The sequence below is a fragment of the Musca vetustissima genome, unplaced genomic scaffold, assembly GCF_032173495.1.
Source record: "Musca vetustissima isolate MV318-11 ecotype Yass unplaced genomic scaffold, APGP_CSIRO_Mvet_v1 utg11468, whole genome shotgun sequence".
Taxonomy (NCBI): domain Eukaryota; kingdom Metazoa; phylum Arthropoda; class Insecta; order Diptera; family Muscidae; genus Musca; species Musca vetustissima.
In genome coordinates, this window is record NW_026878103.1 from 155,202 (window position 1) to 172,694 (window position 17,493).

Genomic DNA, 17,493 nt, shown 5'->3' on the forward strand with positions numbered 1-17,493 from the left:
AGTCTCCAAAAATATTTTTTTATAAATCCACGCCTTAGTAAAGTCTCCAAAAATATTTTTTTATAAATCCACGCCTTAGTAAAGTCTCCAAAAATATTTTTTTATAAATCCACGCCTTGCTAAAGTCTCCAAAAATATTTTTTTATAATTCCACGCCTTGCTAAAGTCTCCAAAAATATTTTTTTTATAAATCCACGCCTTGCCAGAGACGACAAAATACATTTAAACTAAACTCCAAAATATTTTTTGCCTTAGTAAAGTCTCCAAAAATATTTTTTTGCGTTAGTAAAGTCTCCAAAAATATTTTTTTGCTTTTATTAAGTCTCCAAAAATATTTTATTGCTTTAATAAAGTCTCCACAAATATTTTATTGCTTTAATAAAGTCTCCAAAACTTTTTTTGCCTTGCTAAAGTCTCCAAAAATATTTTATTGTCTTAATAAAGTCTCCAAAAATATCTTTTTTGCCTTAGTAAAGTCTCCAAAAATATTTTTTTGGACTTAGTAAAGTCTCCAAAAATATTTTTTTCTGAATCCACGCCATACTAAAGTTTCCAAAAATATTTTTTTATAAATCTACGCCTTGCTAAAGTCTCCAAAAATATTTTTTTTATAATTCCACGCCTTGCTAAAGTCTCCAAAAATATTTGTTTTATAAATCCACGCCTTGCCAGAGACTACAAAATACATTTAAACTAAACTCCAAAATATTTTTTGCCTTAGTAAAGTCTCCAAAAATATTTTTTTGCTTTTATTAAGTCTCCAAAAATATTTTATTGCTTTAATAAAGTCTCCACAAATATTTTATTGCTTTAATAAAGTCTCCAAAACTTCTTTTACCTTGCTAAAGTCTCCAAAAATATTTTATTGTCTTAATAAAGTCTCCAAAAATATCGTTTTTGCCTTAGTAAAGTCTCCAAAAATATTTTTTTGGACTTAGTAAAGTCTCCAAAAATATTTTTTCATAAATCCACGCCTTGCTAAAGTCTCCAAAAATATTTTTTTTTATAATTCCACGCCTTAGTAAAGTCTCCAAAAATATTTTTTCATAAATCCACGCCTTGCTAAAGTCTCCAAAAAATTTTTTTTTATAAATCCACGCCTTGCTAGAGACTACAAAATGCATTTAAACTAAACTCCAAAATATTTTTTTGCCTTAGTAAAGTCTCCAAAAATTTTTTTGCCTTAGTAAAGTCTCCAAAAAAATTTTTTTGCTTTAATTAAGTCTCCAAAAATATTTTATTGCTTTAATAAAGTCTCCAAAAATATTTTATTGCTTTAATAAAGTCTCCAAAACTTTTTTTGCCTTGCTAAAGTCTCCAAAAATATTTTATTGTCTTAATAAAGTCTCCAAAAATATCTCTTTTGCCTTAGTAAAGTCTCCAAAAATATTTTTTTGGACTTAGTAAAGTCTCCAAAAATATTTTTTCATAAATCCACGCCTTGCTAAAGTCTCCAAGAAATTTTTTTATAATTCCACGCCTTGCTAAAGTCTCCAAAAAATTTTTTATAATTCCACGCCTTAGTAAAGTCTCCAAAAATATTTTTTTCATAAATCCACGCCTTGCTAAAGTCTCCAAAAATTTTTTTTTATAAATCCACGCCTTGCAAAGACTACAAAAAGTCTCCAAAAATATTTTTTTGCTTTAATAAAGTCTCCACAAATATTTTATTGCTTTAATAAAGTCTCCAAAACTTTTTTTGCCTTGCTAAAGTCTCCAAAAATATTTTTTTGCCTTAGTAAAGTCCCCAAAAATATTTTTTTGCGTTAGTAAAGTCTCCAAAAATATTTTATTGCTTTAATAAAGTCTCCAAAAATATTTTTTTGCTTTAATAAAGTCTCCAAAAATATTTTATTGTCTTAATAAAGTCTCCAAAAATATCTTTTTTTCCTTAGTAAAGTCTCCAAAAATATTTTTTTGCATTAAAAAAGTCTGCAAAAATATTTTTTTTTTAAATCCACGCCTTGGTAGAGTCTACAAAAAAAAATATTTCTCATATTAATCATCTTCACAACGGTGACAAACATATGCCTCTTACTTATTTTCCGCAATCGAAAAGAACATCCACAAAAAAACGGCATTTGTCCCATAAGGACACATTCATCCACCCAACTGCAATACAAACACACAAAAGGTATGGGAAAAAGGATCATAGAAAAACAAAAATTCAAATACAGAAACAGGACGTCGCCGCATAAACGTTGGAAGGTAGAAATCTAATGCAATCATACCATTCCATCATACATCATTAAGGATATGTACATACATATCCTTTACAACAAAAATCTAAATCGTTTTATGCCGTTACAGCTGCCGTCTATCATTGTGTGTGCGACTTCCTTCAAAGGACACATGCATACAAACATAAATGCATTATCCTCGCCAATGAGGCATAAGCGATTTGAAAGTTTAGTTGTGTGTGTGTGTGTTAGGTGAAAGACTGTACTTTTATATAAAAGGACATTCATTTGCTTAGAAGGATAATGGGGAAAGGGGAAGATTTATTTCGTGGCATAAAGGGAAATGGTTTTGTATCAAGGTCACTCACCTAATACTTACTGGAACATACACACAAAATATTATGTACTCATTGGAAATTAAATTCATAATCATTTTGAATTTTAAAGAAATAATATAATGCAAACTTTTAACAAGGATATTGTAATGACAGTTCAAAATATATTTTTTTATTTTTGAAAATGTTAAAAAAATCTCAGAATCTTTTCCCTGACAATGATTCCTGCAATTACATGCAATGTTACCCATATCCTTGGCAGTAATAAAAAAAGATTATTCACCCCAAAAAGTAGCCTGATGAAAAAGGACCCCTGCATTATTTGGCAACAGTAATGGTTTTTATAGAGGGTAGAAACGAGCATCTTTTGTTCCAAAAAACAATATCCCTTTACATTAACAAAAATCCTATATCAGATGAAAGGTTACAATCTCTCATTGGGACAGGACATGCAACCCTTTTGCAAACACACTCACACGAAGTAGGCTTTCTCAGCAAATTTGAAAACTTCTGAAAAAAGGCATGCAGATGTACGTACATGCATATCAGGGACTAGAGGATATTTACATAAAGCATGGTACTTGAGATGCCATACAGAAGGAACATAAAATTTACTAAAAGAGAGGAGAAATTTTCCAAAAAAAAAAAAAAAATTAGGAAAAATTCTTGCCTCCAAAAAAATTTTAAAAAATCCAAGCCTGCTTATAAATCTACGTCTTATTAAAGTCTCCAAAAATATTTTTTATAAATCTACGCCTTGTTAAAGTCTCCAAAAATATTGCTAAGGTCTCCAGAAATATTTTTTTATAAATCTACGCCTTGTTAAAGTCTCCAAAAATATTGCTAAGGTCTCCAGAAATATTTTTTTACAAATCTACGCCTTGTTTAAGTCTCCAAAAATATTGCTAAGGTCTCCAAAAATATGTTTTTATAAATCCACGCCTTGCTAAAGTCTCCAAAAATATTGTTAAGGTCTCCAAAAATATGTTTTTATAAATCCACGCCTTGCTAAAGTCTCCAAAAATATGTTTTTATAAATCCACGCCTTGCTAAAGTCTCCAAAAATATGTTTTTATAAATCCACGCCTTGCTAAAGTCTCCAAAAATATGTTTTTATAAATCCACGCCTTGCTAAAGTCTCCAAAAATATGTTTTTATAAATCCACGCCTTGCTAAAGTCTCCAAAAATATGTTTTTATAAATCCACGCCTTGCTAAAGTCTCCAAAAATATGTTTTTATAAATCCACGCCTTGCTAAAGTCTCCAAAAATATGTTTTTATAAATCCACGCCTTGCTAAAGTCTCCAAAAATATGTTTTTATAAATCCACGCCTTGCTAAAGTCTCCAAAAATATGTTTTTATAAATCCACGCCTTGCTAAAGTCTCCAAAAATATGTTTTTATAAATCCACGCCTTGCTAAAGTCTCCAAAAATATAGCTAAAGTCCCCAAAAGTATTTTTTTTTATAAATCCACGCCTTGCTAAAGTCTCCAAAAATATGTTTTTATAAATCCACGCCTTGCTAAAGTCTCCAAAAATGTGTTTTTTATAAATCCACGCCTTGCTAAAGTCTCCAAAAATAAAAATATTGCTAAAGTCTTTTATAAATCCACGCCTTGCTAAAGTCTACAATAATATTTTTAAGTCCCATTTTCTAACATTAAAAAACATCTGACTGCCTAAAGTTTTGTTCAAATCAGATAGTCCAAATATGAGGTCTAAAACTAATGGGGGAAATATTTGGGGTAGCAATTTGTATGTACCATTCATTAAAAGACTTGATTCGTGAGTTTTTCTTGTGGAAGAGCTGCAGGAATTCCTCTTCCTGTGGTGGAGCTGCAGGAGTCTTCTTCCTGCGGAAGATTCAAAACATATATTTTTAATCAACATTTTACAATTCTCATTATTTTATACACTTATTAAATATATATTTTTTAATTTTATTACATTATTATTAATTACAATTTAATACAATTTAATTTTCAAAACAATTTTAAATTATTTTCAAAAAAGTAATATTAAAAAACTACTTTGTTTAACACTGATAGGCCCCGGCGAGATTCGAACTCACGATCTCCTGTTTACTAGACAGGCGCTTTAACCAACTAAGCCACGGCGCCATGTTATCATGCGGTGGGCAAAGGTACAACAGAAAAAAGCGTGGCGAAGAGAATTCAATCACAATAGCGATATTTTGGAGGAAACGGTTGGTGTCTTGAATATAAACGAATTTAGTATTGCCATTGCTTTACACTAACCGCGTTACCAACCATTGCGACAATTTGACGTTTCGTTAAGTAGTCTCTATTTAGTGTATATACATGGTTGTATTTCCATTAAATGGTTGAAAAGGTAAATAAATGTATGACAACTTTTTGAGTGGTTCAGGGAGAAACTCATTTTCAATTGATAAGAATGGCAGCACCAAATCACATTTCTAAATATGCCGAGGATACATTTACATTTCATTGGGTATTTCAGAATATATCAGAGTATTCAGGACTTATTGTAGAGCTCATCAATAATCTGTTTACACATTGAATAAATTGTACTTTTTTAATTTCGTTTTTTTATTTTATTTTTTTAACGCAAATATCGGACGGCGGGACCAACCATATATTACCCTACACAACAGCCACTGAACGCTCAGTTTCCACGGATATGTATTCCGAGCCGGGTACAATTTCGCGATATTTGCATTCTCTTGACCGATTTGATGTCAATAGCTCTTCTGTGGCTTTATTTGACCCGATAAATATTTATTTTCATTATCATAACAGCCATTCGAATTAGTTGGTCAGATCGCTTTCCCCATGTAAAATTTGTGATGTTCTGGAGCGACTAGAAAAAGTCTTCGGTATATTTCATCCTTCGGTATATTTCATTGATCATAAACTGAACCTCATGCAAAATTTCCTAGCCATCAACGCTATATTATTGACCCATTATTATTAAAATTACATAAATCCCGGGAAAGTTTAAATATAACACTCGCATATAATGGTTATCAATTTAAAGGTCAACCACTCCTTTTTGATAAACTGTCAACTATATATATCTTTCAGGTTTAAATATATAAGCCATAGAATACAAATTTTGTTTTTTTTTCACAAATATCTGGGTCCAATTGACCGGATAAATATTGACCGATCATTATCCATATAAATTTCGTGACGTTCCGGTTATAATTGTGGCATCTATAGCGATCAGAAAAACAGACTTGGTCTAGTTCGAAGTGTATTTCATCCTCTAAATATTAACCGAGCTTTACCAAAAACCATAGGAGCCAGAGTCTAGGACCAATACATCGCGGCGTTGCAAACTCTTTGGGCCACACAAAGTTATAATACCTTTACAACATAGATGTGTAGGGTATAAATATTATAATAATATTAATTATTATATTATCCATGTGTAAAGTCATTGTTGACATACTGTAGCTCGGAAAATAGTCGACAGTACCTACATTGAAAAAGGAACTATAACATAATGTTGTCGTACCTTTAAAAGTAACCTTGTTCTCAGATCTCAATTGATTGCTCTCTCTGGGAAAACATTTTCGGCCGACCGAAGAGCTTTAGGCAAAGGACAAATTGTTCACCAAAAATAGTATCAAAAATTTAGTCGGTCACATCAATGTGTTTCATTTATTTTTCGCGTTTTAACACTAAAAAACTTCTTTCCTTTATATTCATTTTGTAATAACAAGAGTTTAGACTATGTTTTCCAAATCAAATTTATTTCTAAATCGAGGTACTAAATCCAAGCTGTTTAAACTCGTATTAAAATGATATAAAGTCAGTCAGCTGATATTTGTTTACGTATACATACACAATTCCAATTCCATTTAGCTGTTCAATATGTTCATAATTCCAATAGAAATTCCTCTCCAATCAGGTGAAAAAAGAATATATACAAGTTTTGCTTTATAATCGTTTAATATTATTTATTATTATTTTGTAAATGTTCAATTTTTTTCAGCTGTTGTCATATTTTTTGCTATACAGCTACATGATGTGTGGCCAGGCCACAATAAATGATGGTTCACTTCATGGAACTGTTTAAACCTAGTCGCAGACACTGTTCACAAAATCATTCGATTTAAGGTAGATTTAACAGCTGATTCATCTATGCAGCTGTTCAGCTGGTGAATGATTTGTCAAATAAAGTCGTTTGTATAAATAGATCAATGTGAACCGTTGATGGCACATTGGCGTGCCGAACAATTTTGATTGAATTAAAATAAGAAAAATTGGAATATAATTATGAAAGAAATTCTCTGAGTTGTTGGTGGATTTGCCGAGTTAAAAATAATTAAAAAATATGAACATATATTCAAAATATGTCAAAGAATGTACAAAAAAAACGTATTTTGGTGTATATCCAATACTAAAAATATTTATATTTACTTACTTAACTGGCTTGTGACAGAACTTTCGTTCCATGAGCCGAGCTTAGAAAATATTTCCCCGCGCGTCAGTCTTTTGCGCAGTTTTTCCAATTTGAAATACCATTTTCGGCGATGTTGCCTTCAACTTGATTTTTCCAACGTATTCTTGGCCTTCCCCTTCTGCGTGAAACATCAGCTGGTTCGCTTTTATATGCCTTCTGGCCTGAGGCATTTTCATCCATTCTCACAATATGACCTAGCCAACGTAGTCGCTGCAGCTCAATACGTCTAACAATGTCGATGTCCGAGAATCATGGTTAATTCGACGGCGATATTCACCGTCAACGCAGATCGTTCCATAGATCTTTCAGAAATTTTTTCTCTCAAACACTCCAAGAGCTGCCTCATCTGCTTGCATAAGTACCCATGCTTCAGATCCGTATAACAGCACGGGTAGTGTCGGCGTCTTGTAGAGTGTGAGTTTGGTCTAGCGGGAGGTGACCTTGCTTTTGAGTTGTTTCCTCAGACCATAGTAGTATCGGTTGGCCATCACTAACCTTCTCTGAATTTCAAAACTGATGTCATTCGTTTTACTTATGGCGGTACCAAGGTATATAAAATCGTTGACTACCTCGAAGCTGTAGTTCTGAATTTCCACAGTTGGTCCGAGTCTACTGGATGTCTTGCGCATCAGTTTTGTCTTCTCGCCGTTTACTGGCAGACTCCTTCTCAATGTGTTCAAATGTGGCTGTTACCGCTCTCAATGTTCGACCCATTATGTCGATGTCATCGTCGTAGGCGAGTAACATGTGTTGTTTGGTGTACAGAGTGCCATTTCTGTTCACTTTTGCCTCTCGTATGACCTTTATCCAAGAGGATGTTAAAAAGGTCACACGACAAACAATCACCTTGTCTGAATCCTCGTTCGGTATTAAAGGGTTCCATGAGGTCCTTTCCGACTTTAACTGGTCATATTTTGTGCCTGTTAAAGTTATCCTGCATAGCCGAATTAATTTTGCAGGAATGCCAAACTCAGACATGGCTTTATACACCTCTGAACGGATAGGGCTGTCGAATGCGGCTTTATAGTCGACGAATAGGTGGAATGTGTCGAGGTGTTTTTCGTGGGTTTTTTTTTTGAGGATTTGGCGCAGAGTGAAAATCTGGTCAATGGTGGATTTTCCAGGTCTGAAGCCACATTGGTAAGGTCCAATAATGTCATTGACAATTGGCTTCAGTCGTTCACACAGTACGCAGGATAGCAAATTTATATGCGATGAGAAGGAGACTTATTCCTCACATATCGCCTTGTCTCCTTTTTATGCACGGGAGACAGAATGCTGAGGTTCCAATCATTGGGCATGCATTCTTCTAGCCAATTTGTACTAATCAGCTGGTACATACTCCTTACCAGCATCTGACCACCAGTCTTGAATAGTTCGACCTTTGAAAAAATATTTTTGGAAAATCGCCGATTTTTGACCACAAACTAAGTTAAGACGTGCTACGGACCTAATCAACATAGATGTGAACAGTGCAAAACCTTTCAGCGCTTCACGTCTAGAAATGAGGTCATGGGCGAAAGAGGCGCACAAAACACTCTGGAATAACGAGAGGACTTGGAAAAAACACAAAAAATGGGGAGACCCAAATGTTATAATCAGCTGATAGGCATTCTGACACCACCTGCAGTCACATTTACACAAGATTGGGTGTTCGGGAAGCAGCAGCATGGGGAAGACAACGAAACTGATGCCACTGCCCAGCTTTTGCATTCATCCGAACCCAATTCTTGAAAAGACACTATTCCTGAAAAAAACTTAATGACCTAAGGGGGAAAATGGAAAATATTAAAGGACTTCTGTAAAAACACAGAATTCCTGAGACCAAACAAAAGACTTAAGAATAAAAAAATACTTTTCCTTCCTAGAGCGCACAACAGGCCTACTATGGCTTAAGTGATAATGGACATGTGGTTACCCCTCTTTTCAAACTAACTAACTAAGTTAAAAAATAAAGAAAGATCTTCGCCGATTGGCTTTATCCTAGTTCATACGATAGCTATACACTCACAGAGAAACGTGTAAAAATTTGGAATCGATTGGGTTATTAGTTTTTGAGTTATCGTGCACCTGCTGCTTTATTGTTCTTCAGCCAATTGATTGCTATACTGACTTCATCTTGACTCTATACCGTCATCTATTATTGGTTCTGGAGTATCCACTTCATTGCTACTATTTGATAACAGACGTTTTTCAAAATGCTCCTTCCCGATCCTCAGCATTTATATACTTACCTTACATTTAATTTCCTGCAGAATTTTTTTTAAAAATAATAATAACCATTTATGTTTGTATAAAATAATGTAAAAAATATTTATTTAATAAAATTCTTTTCATAAAAAATAATTTTAATAATATAATGATGAACAAACTCATTTAAGATTAATTATAATAATACTGTAACATAATTGTTTGAAACTATAACAAAATTGAACTACATATATATGTTAATATTCCCTAAAACATTTATTGTTTTTTTTAACAGTTTTCAAATATAAATATTAATAAATATTTCATTTTTGTTTAATACTTATAAATATGGCTTACGTACAGGGTAATAAACAAGCAGAGTATGAAATAGGTTCTTAGGTGTTATATGGTTTTTATAAAGGGAAAACGTATTAGAAACTGGCTTCTTCGAATGCGTTTACACTACTAAATTCACTCGATTTCAAACGTCAATTCCATAGCGTATGTGTCACGTTAATCCTGTTCACAGTGGATATTTGACGTATACGCTGTGGAATTGACATTTGAAATCGAGTGGATTTATGTAAATCTAAACGCACTTTTCCGTTGGCTGTGATAAATGTAAACTAATGAAAGCGGAAATTATGGCTGAAATTTCCGTTTTAATGTGACATTTAAGAGTCTAAACGCAACCAGAGAGTCACGAGTCAGCGTCATACTTTTTCGCCGGCGTGAAAACCAAACGAAAGAGTTAGCGTTAGCGGCACAAAATGTCAATTATTTGTTTTCATTTTCCGACAGAAAATTTTACGTTGTGCAAACCAAAATCAATTTATTATTTAATAAACAATAATATCAAGGAACTTGGATAAAATTATTGAAAAAAATATTTTTCTTCCATTTTATTAATAATTCATTAAAAAACATCCACAATCTTTGAAAATATTTGTTTTTTTAACAGTACTGCCATATGTTTTGATAAAAATTCTCATTGAAATTTTGTAGCACTGTTGATTTTTACCTTAAATATGGCATCTCAATTGAGAGCAAGAGAGACATTTTGAGTATGACGCTGAGCAAAAATGAATAAAATCTATTCTAGCGTCATGCCGCTAGACGCGAACGTCAGCCGTCGCGATTTCCCGTTGCCTATAAGAAACACACGGCAAACGACTGTCGCTGACTCTAGACTCTATGGTTGCGTTTAGACTCTAACTGAGACAACATAAGAAATAGGTTATGTTTCTGTGTGTTTTGCCCTGTATATATAAATATTATTATTTTTTTTTAAAGCATTAATACATTTTTTTATCTTTTATAAATGAGCTGTAATAATGGCTGTTTATTACAATTTCATTTATAAAAAAAATTTTAACATAAAAATATATATTTAATTTATAATTTGTAACATTTATTTTAAATTATTGTATATTTTTATATAAATAATTATTAAATATTATTATTAAATTTGAATATAAGCTAAATTTTGATTTTAGTTTTGTAATATTTTGTTTTTTTTTTTTAGTTTAGTTTTATAACAAAATTTGCCATGTGTAAACAATGTCTTATGCATTTACATATTAATGTGTATAAATTTAATAATATTTAACTTATTGTACAGGGTAACGTTTTATATTATTTTAGAGAATATATTTTTTTTTTGCATATTATTACAACAATAAGGTATTCTTTACTTACTTGAGAGATATTAGGAATTCATTGTTTTTTTTTTGGGTTATTAAACTTTTTTAACAGTTATTTTGGGTTACATTTGCACTAAACATTATTTTATGTGTACTTTTTTGTAATAAATAAATAACTATAAATTCCTTAGACTAATATTTTATTTAAGACATACATTTTCTGATATATAACTCCCAAAAAAGTTCATTTGTTTGGTTAGATTTGTGGAATAAATTATTTCCCTAAGAGAAAATCACTGAGGAAGAGGAAAGAGAGATGAAACATGATATGTGACCTGGCCACTATAAATGATGGTTCATTTCATGGAACTGTGAAACCAAGTTGCATACATTGTTCACACAATTATTTGATTTAAAAGTAAATTTAATTACATAGTTCGTCTTACGTTCGTTAATCACGCCTACGGGCTTAAAAAAATTACAAAATGGTCCTATACCTTCTATTCTAATAGAAAGTGGACTAGAAAAAATTTAATTACAGTTTTAACAGCTGATTCATCTCATGATGCAATAATAAGGTGATGTATCAAAACAAAAACCTTTGTGTTTGTCTCGATTATCTGTCAATTTTTTCCATATAATATTTCAAATGGTTGGCAACACTGCACATCGAATTCAAGTAGAAATTAACCACTTTGACAGTTAATCACGACCTCAGCTGCGCTAAATGGACTACCTATTCGTTGTGCCATGGATTCATCTATACAGCTGTTCTTTTTGTAAGATAGATTAAAAAATACAGATGAGCTACCAAACAAGTGGTGATTTGAGAGAAATATATTAATCAATTCATTCTGAATTATATTGAGTAAATATGTTCGCTTTTTTGAAAATATTTAGGAGATATTGGTGAAAATATATTCACATGATTCATTTCGTGAAACTGTGACACCTATTTTAATAACTTGTTCAGACAACAATTAGATTTAAGATAGATTTAATAACAGATTTAACAGCTGATACCGAAGATGATTTAATAAGCTAAGAGTCTAAACGCAACCAGAGAGTCACGAGTCAGCGTCATACGTTTTCGCCGGCGTGAAAACCAAACGGAAGAGTTGGCGTTAGCGGCACAAAATGTCAATTATTTGTTTTGATTTTCTGACAGAAAATTTTACGTTGCGCAAACCAAAATCAATTTATTATTTAATAAACAATAATGTTAAGGAATTTGGATAAAATTATTGAAAAAAATTATTTTTCTTCCATTTTATTAATAATTCATTAAAAAACATCCACAATCTTTGAAAATATTTGTTTTTTTTTAACAGTACTGCCATATGTTTTGATATAACTTCTCATTGAAATTTGGTAGCACTGTTGATTTTTACCTAAAATATGGCAACTCAATTGAGAGCAAGAGAGAAATTTTGAGTATGACGCTGAGCAAAAATGAATAAAATCTATTCTAGCGTCATGCCGCTAGACGCGAACGTCAGCCGTCGCGATTTCCCGTTGCCTATAAGAAACACACGGCAAACGACTGTCGCTGACTCTAGACTCTATGGTTGCGTTTAGACTCTAAATCAAAACAGCTGTTGGCGCCATGAGCTATCAAAACCTTGGTGGATTTTTCGATGAATACACTTCCCAATACGTTTAGAATAACGATGGGTACACAAATTGTGAAAAGAAGTTCATTTGACAATATGTTTGACAAATTGGTGAAAAAAATTAAATATGACATGTGACCAGTCATCGATAAGTTATGGTTCATTTCATGAAACTATGACACTTATTTTAATACCTTGGTCACACAATCATTTGATTTTAGATAACAGCTGATACATCTATCAGCTGTTCTGTTAATCTATCAACCGAGAAAGATTTAATAAGTTGAATCAAAACAGCTGTACCATCAATAACATGGAGCTCATCAATGCATTCTGAATTATGTTGTGTAAAAGAAATGTGTAAATAGGTTATTTTTTGAAGATATTTTCGACATATCGGTGGAAAAAATGAAATATGACATGTGGCCAAGCCACAATAAGCGATGGTTCACTTTATGGAACTGTGAAACTTAGTTTAATACATTGTTCACAAAATCATTTGATTTGACGTTGATGTAACAGCTGATTTAACTATCAGCTGTTCTTTTGGTAATATGAGCTATCAAATAAGGTAGATAGATGATGAATTAAAACAGCTGTTGCTGCTGTAATTATGAACACATCTTCATTAACAGATTGTACCGAATATGAAATAAATGTCCAAAGAATTTATTGAGTACCTCATGACATTATTTAAATAGAAGTTTATCTTTTTTTACTTATAACTGATACAATGTCAATGAACAGTAGCTATACTCTAATCTCAAAAGGTGCTAAGCCATATTTTTATCTAATTTGGCTAATGTCGTAAAAGATAAAACAACCGACATGTGATAAATGACGCAGTACTTAGCATATCTGCAAGAGGCTAATAGATTAACCTAACACTAAATGTGGGAAAATGTAGGTTTATCGCGTGATATTTTGGATATTTAGAGAGTATTTACGTAAATAGATAGCCATAGAGGTGACTATGCAAATTCGGAGATCACATCACTATGCTGATGAATAATCGGTATGAAATGTTGACAGTTAAATATACTGATCACATCAGGGTATTTGCGCAACTAGATAACAATTCAGGTAATTCATGAATCGGAATTCCGAACTGTTGGGGGGGAAATTGATATGAAATATTGACAGACAAATAGACTTATCCGGTGTCAAATGTGTTATAAAAATATTAAGATATGATAATTTAAAAAGTAATAGTTGATACAAACATGACCTAATACTTTACAATAATTATGGCTGTTAATTATTGAGAAGTATTAGAAATTAGGATTGGAAAATTTATTTTAATTTTTATATTGGTAGTAATATAGTATATTGGTAGTGAATTCTCGTAGTAAAAATTAGGTCTGTTTCTAAAATCGAAAATTTCTAAATGTTTTAAGTGGAGTTTGCCAAAAAGTAAATTGAATAGACATACATTGGATAAATTATACTGTCATTATATTCAAATTATATTTTTGGCTGATTTTAAGGAAGAAAGAATTATAAATCTGCGAATAAAAATTTTGAGTTATAAAAGCAATTTTTATTTGAAACATCATTATGGCATTCAACGTAGATTGACAGCCCTAGTTTGCAACTCTACATAATGGTACGTTTACATGGGACGCATTTATGAAAATAAAAACAAAAATCAAATACGATTTATCATTTTAGAGGAATATGAATACCCTTACGTTAATCTTCTTATAATATTTCACAATTATGGCTGGTAATTATGAAATATATAAATGATTATATTATTGAGGCTAAAAGAGATTTAAACTATAATTTTCAAAAGGAAAAATATTTATAGATTTTTTGTACAGAGAGAGAATTTTTGGAAATAAAAACCTGGCTGTAATGATTTTTTTCTGAAGAAATTTCAATAATTTTTGGCTGTAAATTATGAACATTTCTCAGAAATATTTTGGTATGATTGAAACTGAATTTAACCATCTTATAGACAAATATAGATAAATTAGGATTTTTTTTTGAAAATATACAATTTGTGTCTGTATGCACTAAATTCTTTTCAGAAGCAATCGTATATTCATGTCAATGGGTTTTCCTCCATGTAGATGTTCAAGTATGTCGTCAATGTAGAGTGAGAATAGAATAGGGGACATCCTTGCTTGACTGCCGAGGGTATGGTTGAGCTAATTTTGAAGATTTTATTTCTAATTCCACTCAAATTGGTATCAAATCGAATTGGTACAAATATTATGTTAATTTCTTTCTGAAGAATTTTTAATAATGGTTAGCTGTAGATTATCAAAACTTCTGAGAAATAACTTCTAGTTCTTGCTGAATTCAAGTTTTATTAGTTGAATCGTAAGTAGAAATGAATTTTGACAACTCAAATGTATATCAGATGATTTATTCCGGCGAATTAATTATTCTTATTTTTATCACGTATTAAATATCTATCCTGGAAATCTATCTAATCCTGTAAATAGGTCGGAAGCAAACCGAATTCCTGAAAATACAATCTTAATTTCTTTCTGAAAAAAATTTTAATAATTTTTGGCTTTAAATTATCAAAACTTCTTAGAAATTAAAGTTATTGACTTCCTGAATGGAAAAAAAATCCTGAATTAATTTTTCAATGTTGCTGAATATCTAGTTTTATTGCTGGAATCATATGCAGAAATGATTTTTGACAGCTCAAATGAATATCAGCTGTTCTTGTCCGATGAATTATTCTTATTATAACGTATTAAATTAATCCTCGAAATAGAACGGCAATTTTTTCGAGGTTCATAGAACATACCAACTGGAAGGTTATTATATTCCGGACAAGCTTTCAAAAGGTTTTCTAAAGTTTTTTTTCGAGGTCCATAGAAGAGACCAACTAGAAAGGCTACTAGATTATATATTGGTTTTCTATTCCTGACAAGCTTTCAAAAAGTTTCCTAACTTTTTCCACATGGTTCATAAAAATAGAAAAACAATATGACAGCTTAAGTGGCGAACAGCTGTTTCTCTTAAGCTATTTAATGATCCTTGATTTCTTTACTCTTTTCGACTTGTCTTGTATTTTTCACCTCTTCAGTGTAAACGTAGCATATGCTTTAATACTATTAGATACAAAACATATGCATCAGAAACATGATGCAATAATAAGGTGATGTATCAAAACAAAAACATTTGTTTTTTTTTCTCGACAATCTGTCAAAATTTTCCATACAATATTTCACATGGTTGGCAACATTGCACATCGAATTCAAGTAGAAATTACGCACTTTGACAGTTAATCAAGACATCAGCTGCTCTAAATGGACTACCTATTCTTTGTGCCATGAGTTGAATCATAAGCAGAAATGACTTTTGACAGCTCAAATGGATATCAGCTGTTCTTCTCCGAAAATTTATTCTTATTATTGCGAATTAAATATATAAATTTGTTTCGAGGTCAATAGAACATACCAAGTACAAAGGCTTTTAAAAATATATTGACAGCTATAATGGCGATCAGCTGTTTTTTGTTATGATATTTTAAGCTCCTGAATTTCTTTACTCTTTTCATCTTATCTCTTCCGTGTAGTCTTGGGCAATATCGTTCTTTTCAGTGATCGAACGAACTAGATCATTTCATAAAAGTGAAATAGGTCGTTCACCTCTTTCTGTTGCTTATATCGTTCAAATTGTTACTCCGTTCAATTGGCAATTAACTTCCGGCAGTTCAACCAATCGTCCAGAATGATGACCTTTCACAATCATTCGAAGGACTTTCCTATCTATTTTCTCCACTTTTTAATGGATGGTGGTCCGTTGAGGACACCTTTGACTCTTTTCCGTGATTTCCATCTCCTCTGGTGTTTATGGGTGTTCTTTGCTTTTAAATGACGCTTCATATTTTACTGACTGATCTTTTAAGCACCACATTCCATGAAAAATAGCTGCAATATATTACATCATTCAATTTAACAGACTTTATATGAAATTGTTCTTATTTGACGCCGTTCAGTTGGTCAAAGTCAGTGCACATGTGATGTCGTTCAGTGACCGACGGCGTTCATTGAGCAAAGTCGTTCCGTGAACGAGTCTAAACGAAACCAGAGAGTCACGAGTCAGGGTCATACTTCTTCGCAGGCGTGAAAACCAAACGAAAGAGTTTGCGGCTAGCGGCACAAAATGTCAATTATTTGTTTTCATTTTCTGACAGAATATTGTACGTTATGCAAACCAAAATCAATTTATTATTTAATAAACAATAAAAATTATTGAAAAAAATATTTATCTTCCATTTTATTATTAATTCGTTAAAAAACGTCCCCAATCTTTGAAAATATTTGTTTTTTAACAGCACTGCCATATGTTTTGTTAAAAATTCTCATTGAAATTTGGTAGCACTGTTGATTTCTACCTAAAATATGGCAACTCAATTGAGAGCAAGAGAATAAATTTGAGTACGACGCTGAGCAAAAATGAATAAAATCTATTCTAGCGTCAAGACGCGAACGTCAGCCGTCGCGATTTCCCCTTGCCAATAAGACTAGACTCTATGGTTGCGTTTAGACTCAACGACGTTCAGGGACCGACTGCGTTGGTAAACAAAATCGTTCAGTGAACGGCCATAATAAAAAGTGAACTATGTCGTTTGCTCGTTCGGTGGACTGACTCGTTCAATTGAACTAGGTCGTTCACGAACGACACAAGACTACTTCCATGTAAACGTAGCATACGCTTCAATATAATTCGCTATAAAACAGATGTCTCAGAGCGTAATTTCTTTAAAATATTTAATATTATAATTCTCTCTACCTCTCTCTCTAATTTTTTCCCCTTAGAAATGAAATCTCCTAAACCAACCACTCACTGGCAAATGAAAACTTAAGCGGTTTACAACTTTTGCTGAGTATAATCGAATATTTGTTATTGTCCTCAGCATTATTAGCAACAGCAGCAGCATTAGCGGCGGCGGCGGTAAACTCCGATCCGTATCCGGACGACGCACATGCAATATTATTATCGTACAAATGTGGCGTTTGTAATATACAAAAATTTCTACTTAATAAACGACGATGATGGTAATGGCCATGTCGGCGCACTTGACTACAATTAACTAAATTCTTTCTATAA

General features: G+C 32.0%; 1 non-coding gene across 1 annotated transcript; it reads right to left on the bottom strand.

Moving 5' to 3' along the window:
• Positions 1 to 4,562: 4,562 nt before the first annotated feature.
• Trnat-agu (transfer RNA threonine (anticodon AGU)) lies at positions 4,563 to 4,636 on the bottom strand. The gene has a single exon. It is a non-coding gene; the product is annotated as a tRNA-Thr (tRNA).
• Between the last annotated feature and the right edge of the window lie 12,857 nt (positions 4,637 to 17,493).